At 38.0% G+C, this 17,104-nt stretch overlaps 1 protein-coding gene across 1 annotated transcript in view; it reads right to left on the bottom strand.

The window, feature by feature from the left end:
* nlgn3a (neuroligin 3a) overlaps positions 1–17,104 on the bottom strand; it is a 272,172-nt gene that overhangs the window by 93,023 nt on the left and 162,045 nt on the right. The window lies entirely within an intron of this gene.

Below are 17,104 nucleotides of genomic sequence, written 5' to 3'. Positions count from 1 at the left end.
GATACTGAATTTACTTAAGATGGATACTGACACCAGTTTCTTAAAGAGCTGCTGTGCAGCCAAAATTATATACCAGTTATCACTGTAAAGCTGCTTTGACACAATCTGCATTGTAAAAAGCGCCATATAAATAAAGGTGACTTGACTTGAAAAGGTGACTAAAGACAAATGTAGAATGCTGTTTTGATAGTGTGTAGACCAATAATTGCACTCGACCTCTATTTATGTATATAGGGTCTGCATGTGACTTCACCATCGGTCGGAATGACTGCTGTTACTCCCACTGAGTGGCAAACAGACCGAGTGACAGCATTGGTTTTCAGCACGCATGCCGTTGAAAACACACAAAACACATTCAAAATGGGAAAGAGCTTTGTGATTGACTGTACAAATAGATTTGACAAGAAATCTAAGGTATATTTTTACAGACTGCCAAAAGCTAAAGAAAAGAGAAGCAAAGATCACAAGTGGATTTGCAGTTATCATTTTGTCAATATGTTGAATTTTGGGGTAAAATCATACCATATATATTGTATTGTTATATATCGTATTGACAACTCATCAATTAAATATTGACCATCTTACACTCTTTTCAAATAAACACTGATACAAATTTTAGGACTGGATGATATATTTAATATTGATATCCCTGGATTAAGACCTACTTATTTTGTATTTATATAAAACGTTCACAGGCAAATTTGCTTTATGCACATAAATGTTTGGAAACACGATTCCTGGCTGCATGTCAATATCCATGGATTACTGGATCTTTGTAACAGGGACACTATCAAGTCCAACCTTTAGGGGCTGTTTACATGACACCGTTTTCAACTAAAAACGGAAAACTTTTTATGCGTTTTGGCCGTTCATTTACACGACAACAGCGTTTTGGAGGCCTGAAAATGCAAACTTTTGAAAACGGGTTTCAAAGTGCAAGTATTTGAAAACGGTCTCCGTGTTAAAGCCCTGGGTATATTTCGGCCGCACACCCCGTCCGCGGCCCAAATTTCAAGACCGCGTAGATGGTGCGTGTGCAACATCGCATGCGCAAGCAGGACAGAAGAGTCTACTAGGTGGCAATACGCACAGTACTGAGCACAATGTGCAGTTGTCGAAGAAGGGTGTGGGATCGTTTTTGATCCCTGTTCTCTTGGGTTTGTTTTTAAAATTCCCTTCCCTCGCTAACTTCCCTCAGTCTCGTTGACTCGGATGTACGTCATTGCTTACGTTGCATGAGTGCCCACTACTGGCGGAACCTTTGCAATGGGCTGAATTGGAACATCCTAAGCCCTTGATCTCTTGGAATCCACAATGCAGCTGATTTATTATTTATTTTTTCCCCTAACAAAATTGTTTAATGAAGTATTCTATATGTATATATGTGTGTTTTAAATATTTAAAAAAATAATATATCATAGAGTTGTTTGTGGTGGGTAAATTAAACGCGATATGCGGTGACGTCACAATCATGTTGCATTGTGGGTTATGGAGCTGCATGTAGTGTACATATGAAGTAGACTTGCTCCCTCTGTCAAAATCGAGGGAGCGAGGGTCTGTCCTTATAAACTTCCCTTATCCACTTCACGAAGTGGAACGCACTTCCAAATGGTGGCAGGGATTCCTCGAGGGGAAGTGCTTAGGGAAGTTTGCGAGTGCATGTCTAAAACTGGAGTGGAACGCAGCCACAGACGCAAACCTGTGAAAAGGATTAGATCATGCACAAGCGGATTACTTATTCAATCTAAAGTGTTTCATCGCCATCTAATGGCCTGCCAGCAGATTACAGCATTTTTAGTCATTTTCACGGATTCCTATGAATGGGAATCGAAAACCTCTCCGTTTTAAGCATATCGTTGTCCTGTAAACGCACACGTAGTTCACTCGTTTCTTTTTCTTGTGTTATACTTGCGTTTTTGCAGTTTTCCCTATTAAATCCAGTCATGCAGCAGGCTCTTTTATCAAACAGTCCGGCAGAGGGGCGCGTTCCGGTGGGAAAGTGACGTCAATGCATGCCCTCTATATAAACTAGGGATGCACCAATGAATCAACCAATGAGCACGGTATCAGTATTGGCAGAGAAATTGGTACGTCTCTAATATAAACATCAGAAATTCTTTACAAATGTACACACAAGACAGAGATTTGCTAGCAGGGAATAGAGCAACAACACTGAAACAATGTTAATCTACATGTTGCCTCCCAGAAGAGCTATTATTAGCGCTGGTGAAGTGGAAATGAATTTTCTGATACACAGAGGTTAAATGTTTTATCTGGAATGCTTCCTGTCTTCACTCCAACACTGGATGGTTAGCTTTGACAACCTGACATCTCTAGAGGGGAAGCCTAAAACTGCAGGGCTGATGTTAACATGTGTGCCACTGTGTGTTTGAGCGTATGCGAGAGAAAACGAGAGACTGAAATAGAGAAGGGGAGAGTGGGCGAGAGAGATAAGAGGGGATTCACTAAACAGCTGTGCGACATTAGCATGTAGCATTTCGGTGCAAACCTCCGCCTTATTCACTTACCACCTGCAATTCAGTTTATGCAGGCAGAAAATGCACTGTAATAGTTCCACACCATGTGTATTTAAATTAAGTAATTTTTTTAATAGAATGTGCTATATTGATCATGGCAGATGAGCAACATGGTGATCAAATAATCCAAAAGAGCATTACAATGGAAGAGAATTCCCCTCCAGAGAGTGTTTGTCTCTACAATCAAGGAGTCAATGAATGGGTAATATCAGTCATATCCACAGATCAATTGCATGCGATCTCAATTTGATAGCCATGTCTGAAATCTACAGAAAGTAGGAAGGCTTGTCCAAATCCAATATTTGCATAACCTCGCGTCTGCTAAGCTGCCTTCATCTGCTCAGTTTTTGAAGGCAGCATAATGCATCCTTAACTGCCTAATATGATATCCCACAATCCTGTGTGTGCAAGTCTGTGGTTGGTGGAAACAATAAAAATGCCATTTTACACTGACAAATATGTAAAATAAAAATAGTAAGATCTACATTACTGGTTTTAATTAAATCAATAAAATTATTATTCATATTTTATGGGCTAAATCAGGTAGAAATAGCTTAAGTTAACTCTTGCAGGTTACCAGTTTTATAGTGTATGAAGTGGTTGAACACACTTTACAATAATGTTTCATGAGTTGACATTAGTTAACCACTTTAGTTAACATGAACTAAGAATGAACAATACTTCTACAGCATCTATTAATCTTAGTTATTAATTTCAACATTTACTAATAAATTATTAAAATCAAAAGTTGTATTTGTTAACATTAGTTAATGCACTAACATGAACAAACAATGAAAAAAACTTTATTTTTTATTAACTAACAATAAAACAGATTAATAAATACAGTAACAAATGTATTGCTCATTGTTAGTTCATGTTAGTTAATACATTAACTAATGTTAACGAATGAGACCTTATTGTAATGTGTTACCATAAATTCATAACATCTGATTCCATTTCCCTTGAGAAAAAAAACAAACAAACAAAAAAAAAAACGTGTTGTACTTGCTTAATATATGCTTAAATATGTCCAAATCTCACTTGAATTTTCTTGGGAGGAAACTTTATACAAAAACACAGACTGACTGACTAGGTGGTTTGGACACAGCTTAAAACTGCAGTCTGTACGTTTTGCCTCTTTGTCGCCATCTCTGTTTGAAACCTGCAATAGCAGTTATTTGCGGAATTATCATCTTTACGTGGGTTGTGCCTTGGCTCCTCAGTGTGGATGAATCTAATGTTTGCTGTCAGTCACCGCACCGGTGTGGATACTGTACTTCAGAATCTCAGATTGTAGTCTTGAAGTATGACCAAAGTAAGTATTTTCACCAGAAAATGTCATCTGAACAATTCTGCCACTTTTGTTGTGACCAACTGAGGGGGAAAAAAAAGCATTACAATAAATCATGCTGCCAGTGGTAATTAAATCTAAGGATTGCTTATCTTGTATCCCATCAAACTGTGCAAATTATTATTATTGTTATACTTTGTTCTCAAATTGTTAATGTTAACAACATCAGCATTGCGTGACTATGTGTATTTGTGTTACCTGTAGATTTCAATTTCTTTACAGTCTGATCTCAAACGTTAATTTGTCATACTATACAATCCGCCATCCAAATGATAAGTTCAATTATTGCAGCTGCTGTGAAAAAAGGCTATAAATGATCCGCCTCACATGCAATATAGCCTAGTTAGCTGGGTTCTTTATGTAAACAAACGTGAGGCAATGACGCAAAGACAAACCGCGACATGCTCAAATTTCCCACGAAAACCCACCAGAACCACCTGAATTATAAAACATTATTACAAGCTTACATTTGTGAATCGGGCTAAGATAAGGAGATAGTTTTGAACACTGGCTGGTTATGTACTTGCTCAATTATTGATTTTGGATCATTTTTAACCAAAAAAAGTTATGGACAGCAGCTTTAACTTGGTAGCATGTGGAATAGACAGTGATTAAACACGTTTTTATGACAGCAACCGATTGTAATGTGAAGGAAGTGCTGTTCTTCTATGGACGGAAAGGAAGGTTCACCATCTTGTTCCCCAAATGCATTTTTATTGCGCTTTCATCAGGAACAAATCAATTAAACAGCATGTAATATATTAGCATATCAAATAAAGCATGTTTTTTTTTTGAAACGCTGCTTCCTGTACAGAGAAGCGTGCAAAGATAGGAAATAGGTTTATAGAGAGCAGCTTTTCTGAACATCTCAAGGGCATTGGCAGACATTCTACACTTCATTATGTCACTTTATATTGACGTAGAGCCGCACGCCGAATCAAATGCGAGTTAAATCACTTATTTTCATGCAAAACACATTGCTGCATTATTCTTCTCAAATACTCGTAATGAGCACAACCAAACATGCTGTTATTCACCGGGAGTCAGAGCTCACGCCAACACACAACTCGGAGAGCAAATTGAAAGCATCAGTTACAGAATTTCACAACAGATTATACAATAATACAGTAATAATACTAATATTAGCATTGTACTTGAACTCACTGCAGTGACAGTAATGGTAAATAAATTTCATAATTTTTATAATACATTTTTTTAATATTATTGTTATTAATAATTTATTTATTCTTTACATTTTACCTAACAACAACAACAACAACAACAACAACAACAACAACAACAACAAGCAGAAATGGCTTGGACTGAAATGATTCTATTTAAATTAGGGATATTCATAATAATTTGAAAACAAGATGCAGAACTATTACAGAAGACAATGAAACCAACCCACTGGCTACATTTAAAAATTTATTCTCCATGGTTTGTGGATGCATTTTAATTGGAAATGTGGTAGCAAATGTTTTCTTTGGAAAGCAATAAAGATTTTTTTAAAGATGTTTTTACACATTATGGTTTTATACGCAGGGCTGTTATAGAATTTACAAAGCACTGAGGTTGAACTAAGCCATTATATATACGCTTTCGCTTCAACCTGTTATTGCCTGTTACTGTACATCACTTCAGTATGTTTATGTTGTGTAGGACCCTGCCAGAAAAAAAAACTGAAAAAAAACAAAAACAAACAAAAAAAAAACAAATACAGCAATACTGCAATTGTAGTCTGCAATCTGCTATCCGCACAATTTCAGCATCATATGGGCTCTTGGGATGATGGTACTTGTTAATTCGATGATAATGCAATACATAACAATATTATTATCCCCTAGGGGAACAGAATGCTTTCCACGGGCAGAAAAAAGCTCATAAGGTGACTTACAATATCAGTAGTGCTTAACATCACTGAAGGTGATGAAACACAGACTCTCCTATAAGAGTTTTGGGCTTTATCTACATAGCGCTTTTAACAATAGCTCTTGTTCCTGAAGGAGACTGAAAGAAGATGAAAGCTCTGTCTCAGTCCTGTCAATCCTGCATGTTCACATTCCACCATTGTAAAACATTTTGGCTCAATCGCACACACAGATATCGATCGATGCAGCAACAATGACATGACATTGAGCTGGTGGGAGTTGAGCAGGAGCTGACGCTGGAATATGACCACATTAAATATACAGCAAACCCACTGGAGATTTCCTCACCTTCTTTCATCACTAAAGCCGTCGGGCGGATTACTCACTGCTGTCCATTCAATGCTTTGCCCTCCGTTCATCTACCCTGTCACCTGGACAGCTCATCAGACAGCCTCGCTCTGTGCATGCTTTGAATATTAAAACATTTCCACTCGCTTTCGCATTTCATACATTCCCAAGGGCTTTATACATCATATGCTTATCATTTTAAGAGTCATGTACACTGTAAAAAAAAATAAAAAATCTGTAAAATAACAGAAAAAGTACTAGCAGATTATTACCCAGACATTATCCAAATTTTTCGGACATTTTCATTAAAGGTGCCATTGAACGTTTTTTAAAAGATGTAATATAAGTCTAAGGTGTCCCCTGAATGTGTCTGTGAAGTTTAAGCTCAAAATATCCCATAGATTTTTTGATTGATTTTTTTAACTGCCTATTTTGGGGCATAATTAGAAATGCTCCGATTCAGGTTGCAGCCCCTTTAAATGCTCACGCTCCCGCCCACGGAGCTCGCGCTTGCCTTAAACAATGCATAAACAAAGTTTACACAGCTAATATATCCCTCAAAATGGATCTTTACAAAGTGTTCGTCATGCATACTGCATGCATGTGTTGGATCATGTGAGTATGGTATTTATTTGGAATGTTACATTTGATTCTGAATGAATTTGAGGCTGTGATCCGTGGCTAACGGCTAATGCTACACTGTTGGAGAGATTTATAAAGAATGAAGTTGTGTTTATGCATTATACAGACTGCAAGTGTTTAATAATGAAAATAACGACGGCTCTTGTCTCCGTGAATACAGTAAGAAACTATGGTAACTTTAACCGCATTTAACAGTACATTAGCAACATGCTAATGAAACATTTAGAAAGACAATTTACAAATATCACTAAAAATATCATGTTATCATGGATCATGTCAGTTATTATTGCTCCATCTGCCATTTTTCACTATTGTTCTTGTTTGCTTACCTAGTCTGATGATTCAGCTGTGCACATCCAGACGTTAATACTGGCTGCCCTTGTCTAATGCCTCGATCATGGGCTGGCATATGGGAATATTGGGGGTGTACACCCCGACTGTTACGTAACAGTAGGTGTTATATTGAGATTCTCCTGTTCTTCAGAGGTCTTTTAAACAAATGAGATTTATATAAGGAGGAAACAATGGAGTTTGAGACTCACTGTATGTCATTTCCATGTACTGAACTCTTGTTATTTAACTATGCCAAGATAAATTCAATTTTTAATTCTAGTTCACCTTTAACCCTAAAACACATTGCAATCAAGTTCAAAATTCAGAATACAGGTAAAACACCTGTAAAAAATAAGTATGGAAAATTCTGTCAAATTAATAAAGTACATTGTGCCCTATTTTTACAGATTTTTTTTTAAGAGTAAACTGTATATTAGGATGCCACTGCAGACACTGCTAATGTTTGTCTTGTTTTCCAGTTAAAAATGACAAAACTAAATAAATACAGTAATAATTATAGCTGCAAGTGTTGGGGCCAAGCACACTATCTGTAAAAATGTTGATTGAGCATATCATTGTGGAGATGAAACTGATATGACACTGTCAGGAGATGGTTACAATAGTACATACAATGTTTCATCTCAATACGGAAAAGCACTGAAGATTAACAGTCATTAGATCCTTGATGGCACGTTGCCATCAGAATGGCAGCCATGATTCTCAAGATACACAACTTTCATCATGGGCAATGATGGCAACTCAGACAAAGACACTGCATGCCAATTTTGAGGTCAATTGGACCAACAGTTCTATAGTTGGAGCAAATTTCATAGCGCCAACAAGAGGCCCAGTCCTGTTACTTTTATGTGCCATACACGTAGGTGTCTAAATGTAAAAATAATAATAATAATGATACTACTAATAATAGCCTGATAAAACATCTGATCTTACATTTTTATATTCATATTCAGTTGGGAGAAATATTTACTTTTTTGGTAAATATTAATAAAAATTCATAGACATCACTGCTTTGGCTCTTGGGGCCCAAGATTCTCATCTTCAGTGACTATTTTGAGTGTGTAGGAATTTTTTTATTTTCTTTTACAAAGTACTATGGTGGAAATGGAAATGTATAACTGTTCCAAAAAAGTATTGTCTGGAGCTCTGCTGGGAAGGAAATATAGAGACCGGACCTCTTGGAACTTAAATTAAATACTCCTGATTTATGTACTTTTAGAAGCTTATAAATGTTGAATACATTATTAGTGGTTTACTTTTTAAAAGATGGACAAAAACGATGAGAGAATATCAAAAATATCTTCATTTCTTTTAGAAGATCAACAAAAAACTTGAGAGTGAGTAAATTATTATCAAATTTTCATTTTGGGGTAAACTATCCTTCTAATCTCACATAAGCTGAAGCAAAAAGAATGGAGAATACACAACATTCGTTCCAAGAGCTTTAGATAGAGGCTTTGTTATTAATAGGGAAAGACAATAAGGAAGGGAGGATGAGGATGATGCAATGGAGTAGTAGCTTTTGACATCAGCCAGTCTGTCTATCTCTCTTTCCTTTACTATGGATGCCAGCTAACAAGGCTGTCTGTGTGTCTGAACTATCTCCCAACCCCGCCTGCCCAACCTCAGCTACACAATCACTGCCTTGACAGTCTCATAACCCCCCCTCGATTCTCTCCCCAGGGCTGAATAGAGGGGCTCTGGGGTGAGGATGACGAAGGAAAGGGAAAGCCACCCTCAAAAAAACATAAAGAGGCAATGTGTTCCTGCTTCCCTCAAGGATTTTCGATTCCCCCACCCCTCACTCCAGGGAAGCAATTCCTTCTTCCCAGACCTCAACCCCCAATATGCCGGTCCCTGTCAGGCCATTGAATTCCGGAAAATATGGGATTTGAAAGGAAAAAGGGCTAGGCAGGGGCGGAGAGCACACCCCTGAAAGAGCGGGATTGCCATTTGTATCACTGTACAGTCCTCTCTTCAAAGACACTCGCTGGCCGCTTCAATGATGTGTCTGAGAAGTCGGGGGAAGGCTAGAACAAGAGAGCTGTTTTTACGGCTCTCTGAACACTAGGGTCCATTCATGTCTCATTTCTGCTTGCTCTCTGATGGAGGGGCGGAAAAGAAGAGGCCACAGCGAGTGAAATAGATGTGCTTCCAGCATGCAATGAATGGCATCCAAGAAAGTATGGGGTGAGGCTTGTTTTTCTCTGAATTACTGGGATGGTTTTCATACAAGTCCACTTCGTCAGAATTTCATTAAAAAAACCCTGCAAATCACTCATTCTATTGTGTATTCCTGTTTTGAATATTTTGTGGTGTTTTAACTCCACATTTAAATCAATGGGGTTATTCATATTGGTTTCATGCATTTTTATTATGCAATTTTAATGACTTTTGATTTAACGATAATGCCAAGCGATATAATACTATTGTATTAAACAAAATATTTTCCTTACATCTTGAATACACAAATGTACAAATCTTTCAAATGTGCATTTTTAAAAACATTATACCATTTGCCATTGGAAAATTGGAACCTCGCCATGTAACAAAAAAAGTCAAAATATCTGTCACCCATTTTATGATATTCTTGTCACATGACAGCAAAATGGCTTCCTTTATGTTGGTTCCACCCAAAGTCCCTTTAAGACAAGCCATTTCACTCGGCGGACATTTTTGAAAAGCCTCTCGGGCATTCAAGTGCAGCTCCTATCACTTTGAATGAGGAAACATCAAATTCTCCAAAGCTGTTTGCCAAGCTTTTGATTAAATTTCATATTGGAAATAACCAACAAAATCTAACAACAATTGTCTCATAAATTTTGTTTCTAAACGCTTGAATCATAACAAAAAACTGTATTTTTCAGGATGGATCAAGCTAATGCGCAAGCGCAATCCTAAATGCGTGTCTCGTGTTTCATTTCAGAGGCGCACGTCTGACTGTTTCTATAGGAACCGGAGCTTCTAACGGCCGCTGCAGTGACGCGATGACTTTACCAATCGGCGATTGGCTCTTATTTAGAATGCAGGACTTATTCCGCCATATTGCGCGTTGCACTTTCTCCCATTCAAAACAATACGAGTGACGAGTTTTTACAAGATTGACAATTCTGCATTTTTTCAGATGATTAGTATTGGTAAAACACCATTAAATCTGCTGATCTTAAGAATGCATTGGATAGTAAAGATTTGTATAGCAATCTATTTTAGTATATATTACTATATCTATATTTATATAATCTATATAATCTATATTTACTACATGTATATATTACTCTATCAATGAGGCATCTTCTACGGTTCAGTTAACAGTAAACAGATCATGCTGACTGTTTCAAGATGGCAACACCGTTGATGTATGTACAGAAGCTGCATCCTGTTATTAATATATCTTTGAGTTATACCACCATGACATTTTGGACTTATTAACATATTCATCACAGAAGAGGCACATTCAAGTCACTGCCTGTATGTACTGCATTGTGATGCATTTTTGAATAAATGAGTACATCCAGACAAATAAAACGAACACCACATCATTGACCTATAAATCATATAATTCCATCATTTATCAACGAGAGTCTTATGATGGAGTGACTGGTGTGGAATTAATGACTGCAGATATATGATAGGACAGCATTAGAGGAATGTCATACCTGGATTTAGATGAGATCTGACAAGACCGCCTTTCCATCTTTGAGCTCTTAATAACAGTAAGAGCTCTTGACACCAAGAATCTCAGTCCAAACTCTTTACTATTAGACAAAAAAACCCAGTGCATTCTTGGAATTTTGATTTTCAATTCAGCTGAAATGAGCAGTTGATGAGATTGCAATGGACATGCAATTTCTAAGGTATTAAGCGCATTCAATTCAAAGACACAAAAACCTGTCATATTTATGTGCCTTGGTGAAATGCTACAAACCAAAACCCATAACGTTGATAGGTGAGGATAAACGACTCGGGGAAATTTGGGACTGATAAAACAGATTGCTTCCACTAAAGTCCAATGCCTTTAGGAGTATGCAGTAAGCAGCGTAAAGTAAATCAGGGTGCTTATGGGCCAGCTGTTAGCCATCCTGTCCTGTGACAGCACTTCTCTTAATCTGATTACATGACATGCTCTCTCTGGGCAGGCAGGAATCCTGTGAATGACAAAAGAGTGGTGTGCATTGAACGGCCCCGCTCTCATGGAGCACTTCCCAATCAATCACATCCAGCATAGAATGGCACTGAATGGAAGTGTGTGTGTCAGGGTGGGGGCGACTCGCTCTGCATCTCAAAGACAGCAAAAGGCTTTTACGCTAAGTGTAAGCTTCAGCCTGAGAGCTACAAGAGTATGAAACTGTTGCGTACATCAGACGGGGGGTTATCAAAGCAAATCAGTCTAAGGGAGCGGGTGTACACGGTCACATTTCAGAGCATCTTCAAAGTGCTGCTCACCCCCGATCGCAAGTGGGAGCTACATCTTTTGATAATAAGAGACTTGTGGGGGGGGGTCTGAAGAAAAACAACGCAAAACTCCAAACGCGATTGCTCTGCTCCTTTCGGTTTGACAGCCTGCTTTGATTAGACCATCTATTTTCCTCTGTCATCTAACAGTTCCAGCTTGTTCTCAAAGGAATAGTTCAGTTGAAAATGAAAATTATGTGAGCATTTACTTATTGATGTCGTTCCAAACTTCTGTGGAACACAGAAGAAGATATTATAAATGAAAAAAAAGAGAAAAAATTCTGAGCTGCTCTTCTCCATACAGTGAAGTCATTCTGAGATTAGGAGGTGTCAAGATCCAAAAACTTGAGACAGTGTGAATCTGCAGTAGGATATAAGAGACATGAAGGTAACGCTGGTTTCAGTTGCTCAGATGAGTGTTATGAAATACAGCGTTGTCACTGGCGATTATGAGTTCAACGACTGACCAGACAGGATTGAGAATTGAGTCTTGCAATACAGTACATTGGTTCCCGCCTACTTTTGAGCAGCATTAGGGGATTTCGCACTGAAGGAACCTTTTCATAGTTCCTAGAATTATTGGCTGAAGTACCTGGATTTTGCCTTGTTCGCACCGCAGGAACTACGAATGATTTTAGTTCTAGGAACTCCTTTTGGGGGAACTAAATTAGCTCCTACTTCAGAGTAGGGTCTAAACCAGCACTATAGGAACTATCAGTGACACAAGTGTACATTGATTAGTCAAACGCATGTCAAACACCGACACCCGTCATTTTCTAAAAAGCCGTGTAAACATACTTACTTCACGAACATGGAAAATAGTGATAACGGCATTTAACTGTTGTCTGCAGGGTTGCGTTATTTTCCCCGCCTGATGATATGTAATACTGAAAGTTGTCATAGGAGATTTTGTCTTTTGCCCCACTTTTTGCTCTTTCGGGCATGTAAATTATGCGTTTACATTTCTGTTATCACAAAACCCACAACACAAAACAAACACAGCTCTGATCACAGCATCTTCCATCCACCGTTTTTTACCGTTTGTAAATGACACTTTAAAGACGCCTCTGTTGGCCACTTCACAATTACTATTCCCGGTGTGAACCCAACCAGGAACATGGCCTGGGGGAGAAATTAGTTCTCGGGGAACTATCCTAGTGGATAGTTACTAGAAATACAAAGTTCTGGATTGAAACTCTAGATGGCGCAGGCTAATAGGTCCTTTAACACACATGCTAATTATCACATCATTATCTATAGGTCACAGATGATTGGTTCCTCCTGTTTTAGTAGCCAATGAGCTGCGTGCTTAATCTTTAAATACATGAGTTAGCATTGCTTAGTAGCGCAGCGTGCTTCAGAAACCCTTCACCTTCCCCAGCTCCACCTGAATAGATCTGCTATGGTTATTCATGTACACTATATCGTACAGCAGCAGCATGTCTTACTTGCTCACAGCAGCGGGTCGTGTATGTATTGGCAGTAGCAAGTCCTGTACTTGCTCTGCAGCAGCAGCAGCAATAATCAACAGCAGGGGCGATTCTAGGATTTTGATTTTAGGGGGGCTCAGCCCCCAATAAGGGTATGATTACAAAAATATTATTTGACTGACTGTTGCTCATTTGCAGACCTACTGGGGTGTCATATATTGTTTTATATTTTTGAGAATACAATACACAAAGCAAGCACAAACACACACCCATCTTCGTTAATCTAATTTTGACTGTTAAAGTTTTATAATTTGACACAATTAAAAATTTCACTACACCTGCTCAAAAGCATTTTTTTATTCATGATTAATATTGCATTGCATAATGTGTGCTTATACAAACTGACAACCACAAGTGAATCACATTCACATATTTAATATGGACTAAAAATTTGTGTTTGCAATTTCAAGTAGGCTCTATTTACATACAACTAACCTGACAGTTGAGTCCTTTACACAGGTTTTGTAATGAAAACTAGTCTAAAATTAAGAAACCCTTAGAAAAGAGTAAACATTGAGTTAACGTGATTCATTTAAAATACTTAATTTATTATTCCAATATCCAAATATGCTAAAATATTTGGATATTGGAATAATATTGGATATAAATCCCACAGAAAAAAAGGTATCCATTTGTAACATGCTGTATTTGAACAAGACAAACATTCGCTGATTAAAGGTTAGCCAATACAAACATATTTATAGAAAACAGTAAACAGTGAATAGACAGGACCCATAAGTGCAAAACGAATCGAGTATTCAAGAATATAAAGAAGTTAGTTATATAACGAGGGGTTATGTTAACTAAAGAGTCCGCCATTTACCGAATCTTAAAAACACGAACAAATAACAAGAACAAATTTTAAACCACGGCAATTTTCATTTTACAATGATCTTCCCTCTCTGTGCTCGCGCGCGTTTGTGTGTATGAGAGAGAGCTCGCGCAGCACTGAGACAACGGTGCTTTTAAATGCATAAGTAACTAATGTGCTAGTTTTCATACAAAATAAGTAGGCTATGTAACATAGTTAGGTACTTTAGTTAGTATTAACACAATAACGCAACACATGTAGGCTAGCCTACGTTTCTCAACACTGAGAATAAATAAATAAACGCCTGTTTCGCCAGACTCGCTCTTGTCAGTCAGTATACACATCACAGCACTTTCATAATCACTAAGCCATATAGCGATTTCAATTTTATTTAGATTTGTTGTTCAACATTACTTGAGCATTTTATACCCGTTTACCTCAAGGAGTCAGAAGTACCGTGACTGCTGTAACGTTACTGTCCTCGCCTGAGAATTCAGTCACAGAGACTGCAAGAGTGGAAGGAGGATCGCGCGGGATTTTGTGTTGCTGTTGATTTGCTGTCTCTTTTTATTGATAGGCCGTATCCATTTGTCAATCATCCCCGCTTGCTATTTGGGGAAATGACCCCGGCGATATGATTGGTCGAACACTTTCTTTTGCTGGATTTGAGTACTACTAGCCTGGTAATACCAGACTCTGCTACTTCACTTTGCTTCGTAGACAGAGTCTGGAATGGCATAATAGAGAAGTGTTTTCTCTCTCGCCAGGGGGCGCTTGTCTGAAGTTTAAAATCATTGGTTACCCGTAAGCCAATCAGATACGTTTAGTTATGACGTATGTTATGTGCCTGTGCAGCCGCATCGAAGCACAGACATCATGCATCGAACTCAAATCAATGATTGAACTTCCACTGTAAACCTGTTGTAAACACATGATAAAACAAATGTTTATCAAACACTCGTCTTGTTCTGGCTTCAGTTTGGAAAAGAGTTGAATGTTCTCCATAACAGAGCGAATTGCATCCCGTGTCTCGTTTCCCATTTCCGCGGTCGTTTCGGTTTTCGATTTCTCTAACCTACAATGTAAAACTCGGCGCTTAGCATCTACGTCACGGCTCTCAGCCCGCCCTCTGTTCGTTGATTGGCCCGGCTGTTTCCAGACCGGTGGTAAACAGAAAGCTCTGACGCTGTCTCAGACTGAGTACAGAAGCGAAATGAAATTGAGCGGAAGTAGGAAGTCTGACGTAGTCAGGCTAGAGTACTACGCGCACACAGAGGACTCACCGGGTTTTTGCGTAGTATAGAGTGACAAATCGTACCAGCGTACTTTGAGGTAAAAATGCGTACTTGGTACGCAAAATGCGTACATGTTGGCAGGTCTGCATACCAAACACTCCGAGAGTTGTCATGACAGAACTATATTTGGTGCGAAAGCCCCTATTGGTTCCGTAAGTATTTTTCCCATAGGAATTTTAAAGGTTTTTTTTAAGCATTAAAGGTCACCTATTATGCTAAATCCATTTTTACAAGGTGTTTGGATATAAATGTGTGTTGGCAGTGTGTGAACACAACCACCGCGTGGAAATAATAAACTTTAATGATAAAAGAAAAACTATGCTATCCGTGAGAGTGTTCACGATATAGATGATAATCAAAACCAAGCAGATGTCTTGTTTGTGTTAGACAGAGAATGCGATTGAAGCAGGAACTGTGATCGCGGAGAGGGGGCGGGGCACTGCAGCTCATTTGCATTTAAAGGCATATGCACGAAAACAGCCTGTTCTTGACTGTAGTCAGAAATGAGTATTTGCAACAGGGATTTATAAATAATCTCTGAAGTATTTTAAGATAAAAACTTCACAGACACATTCTGGGGACACCTGAAACTTAAATTACATCTTATAAAAATGGGCATAATAGGTGACCTTTAAGTCATGAACCAAACCAACCAGCTATGAGGTGATTCATTGCAAACTTGGATATGAAGCAAAAAAGTATATGAAAATCTGACATGAGGACACATGTAAAAGACTGTGAACAGCTTTAGTAAGCAAAAGAACTAGAATCCCATGAAGCATCGCAAATGACAAGTGAATTAAAAACAATGGTGAAATATAAAACTATTTTTTAATGTTGTTGATAGAGCTGTCACGATTCCTCAATAAAATTTGAGTACTCGATTTTAAAAAATCCTCAATTTCAATTCGAGTAACCAGCAAAATACTGGAAGTGGCGCTTTCCATGGATGAGAATTCATGAAACATGAACTAGTCCTTGGTTTTTGAACCAATCGGAACCAAACCAGTGCAGAAATGTTCTCTGGAGTCTGAATATCAATAATTATCAAAAAAAAAAAAAAAAAGTCGAAATTTTGGTTCATGGTCGTTAAGGGGTGCCATATCGTACAATGTGGGTAGAGCCACTTCTACTAAAATGGCTAGCACCTATTAGACAAGGTTAACGGAGGCCGACCGGAACAAACCTCGGTGGGCATGTTTGACTCATGGTCCTAGAGGTCTGTAAGAATTTTGAAAGAAATCTGCCATTAGTTGGCGCTAATGAGTTTTACGCCTCAGTAATCATGTGGTGTTTCACAGATTCACAAAATATCATTTGATAGATCTCCTCATGCTGAACAACTTTGCCTCAAGAACCAATGCTGTCAATCTAATCATTCCTTAATTACTCATGAATATCTGAAAAATCTACTTTTGCGAACTAGTCCTAGGTTTTTTGCCCGATCGGACCAAAACCAGCTCAGGACAATTCTCTGGGCTCTCTAGATCGATAATTATATACAAAAGAGTTGAACTTTTTGCGAATATCTTCGAAACCGTTAGTCCGATCGAGACGAAACCACTGTAGGAAACACGGAACCTAAGTTGGTTTACTTAAAGTTTCAACCCAAATGTCAAAATGTTGATAGGAAGTGGCAAAAAAATCCAATCAAAGACATTCTTGGGTAATTTTTATGCTCTCATATATATATATAAGTGTCTATAAGTGTCTATAACTTCAAAACGAAATGAGATATTTTCACCTAAATTGGTACACATATGTATGGACACACTCTGAGGACACCCAAAAAAAGTAGTATAGATCGGAAAATAGGTGGTGCTATAACTGTCAAAAAACCTTTAAAACCATGTTTTTCCTTACTAAATCACCTGTATTGGCTGTAAATGGTCTTTTTCATAATACAATATAAATATAATACTTTTTTATGCATGTGCTTAAAGGCCTTAAAGTGCT

This window comes from Chanodichthys erythropterus, chromosome 1 (genome assembly GCF_024489055.1).
Source record: "Chanodichthys erythropterus isolate Z2021 chromosome 1, ASM2448905v1, whole genome shotgun sequence".
NCBI lineage: Eukaryota > Metazoa > Chordata > Actinopteri > Cypriniformes > Xenocyprididae > Chanodichthys > Chanodichthys erythropterus.
This window is presented reverse-complemented; position numbering and strand designations above follow the sequence as displayed.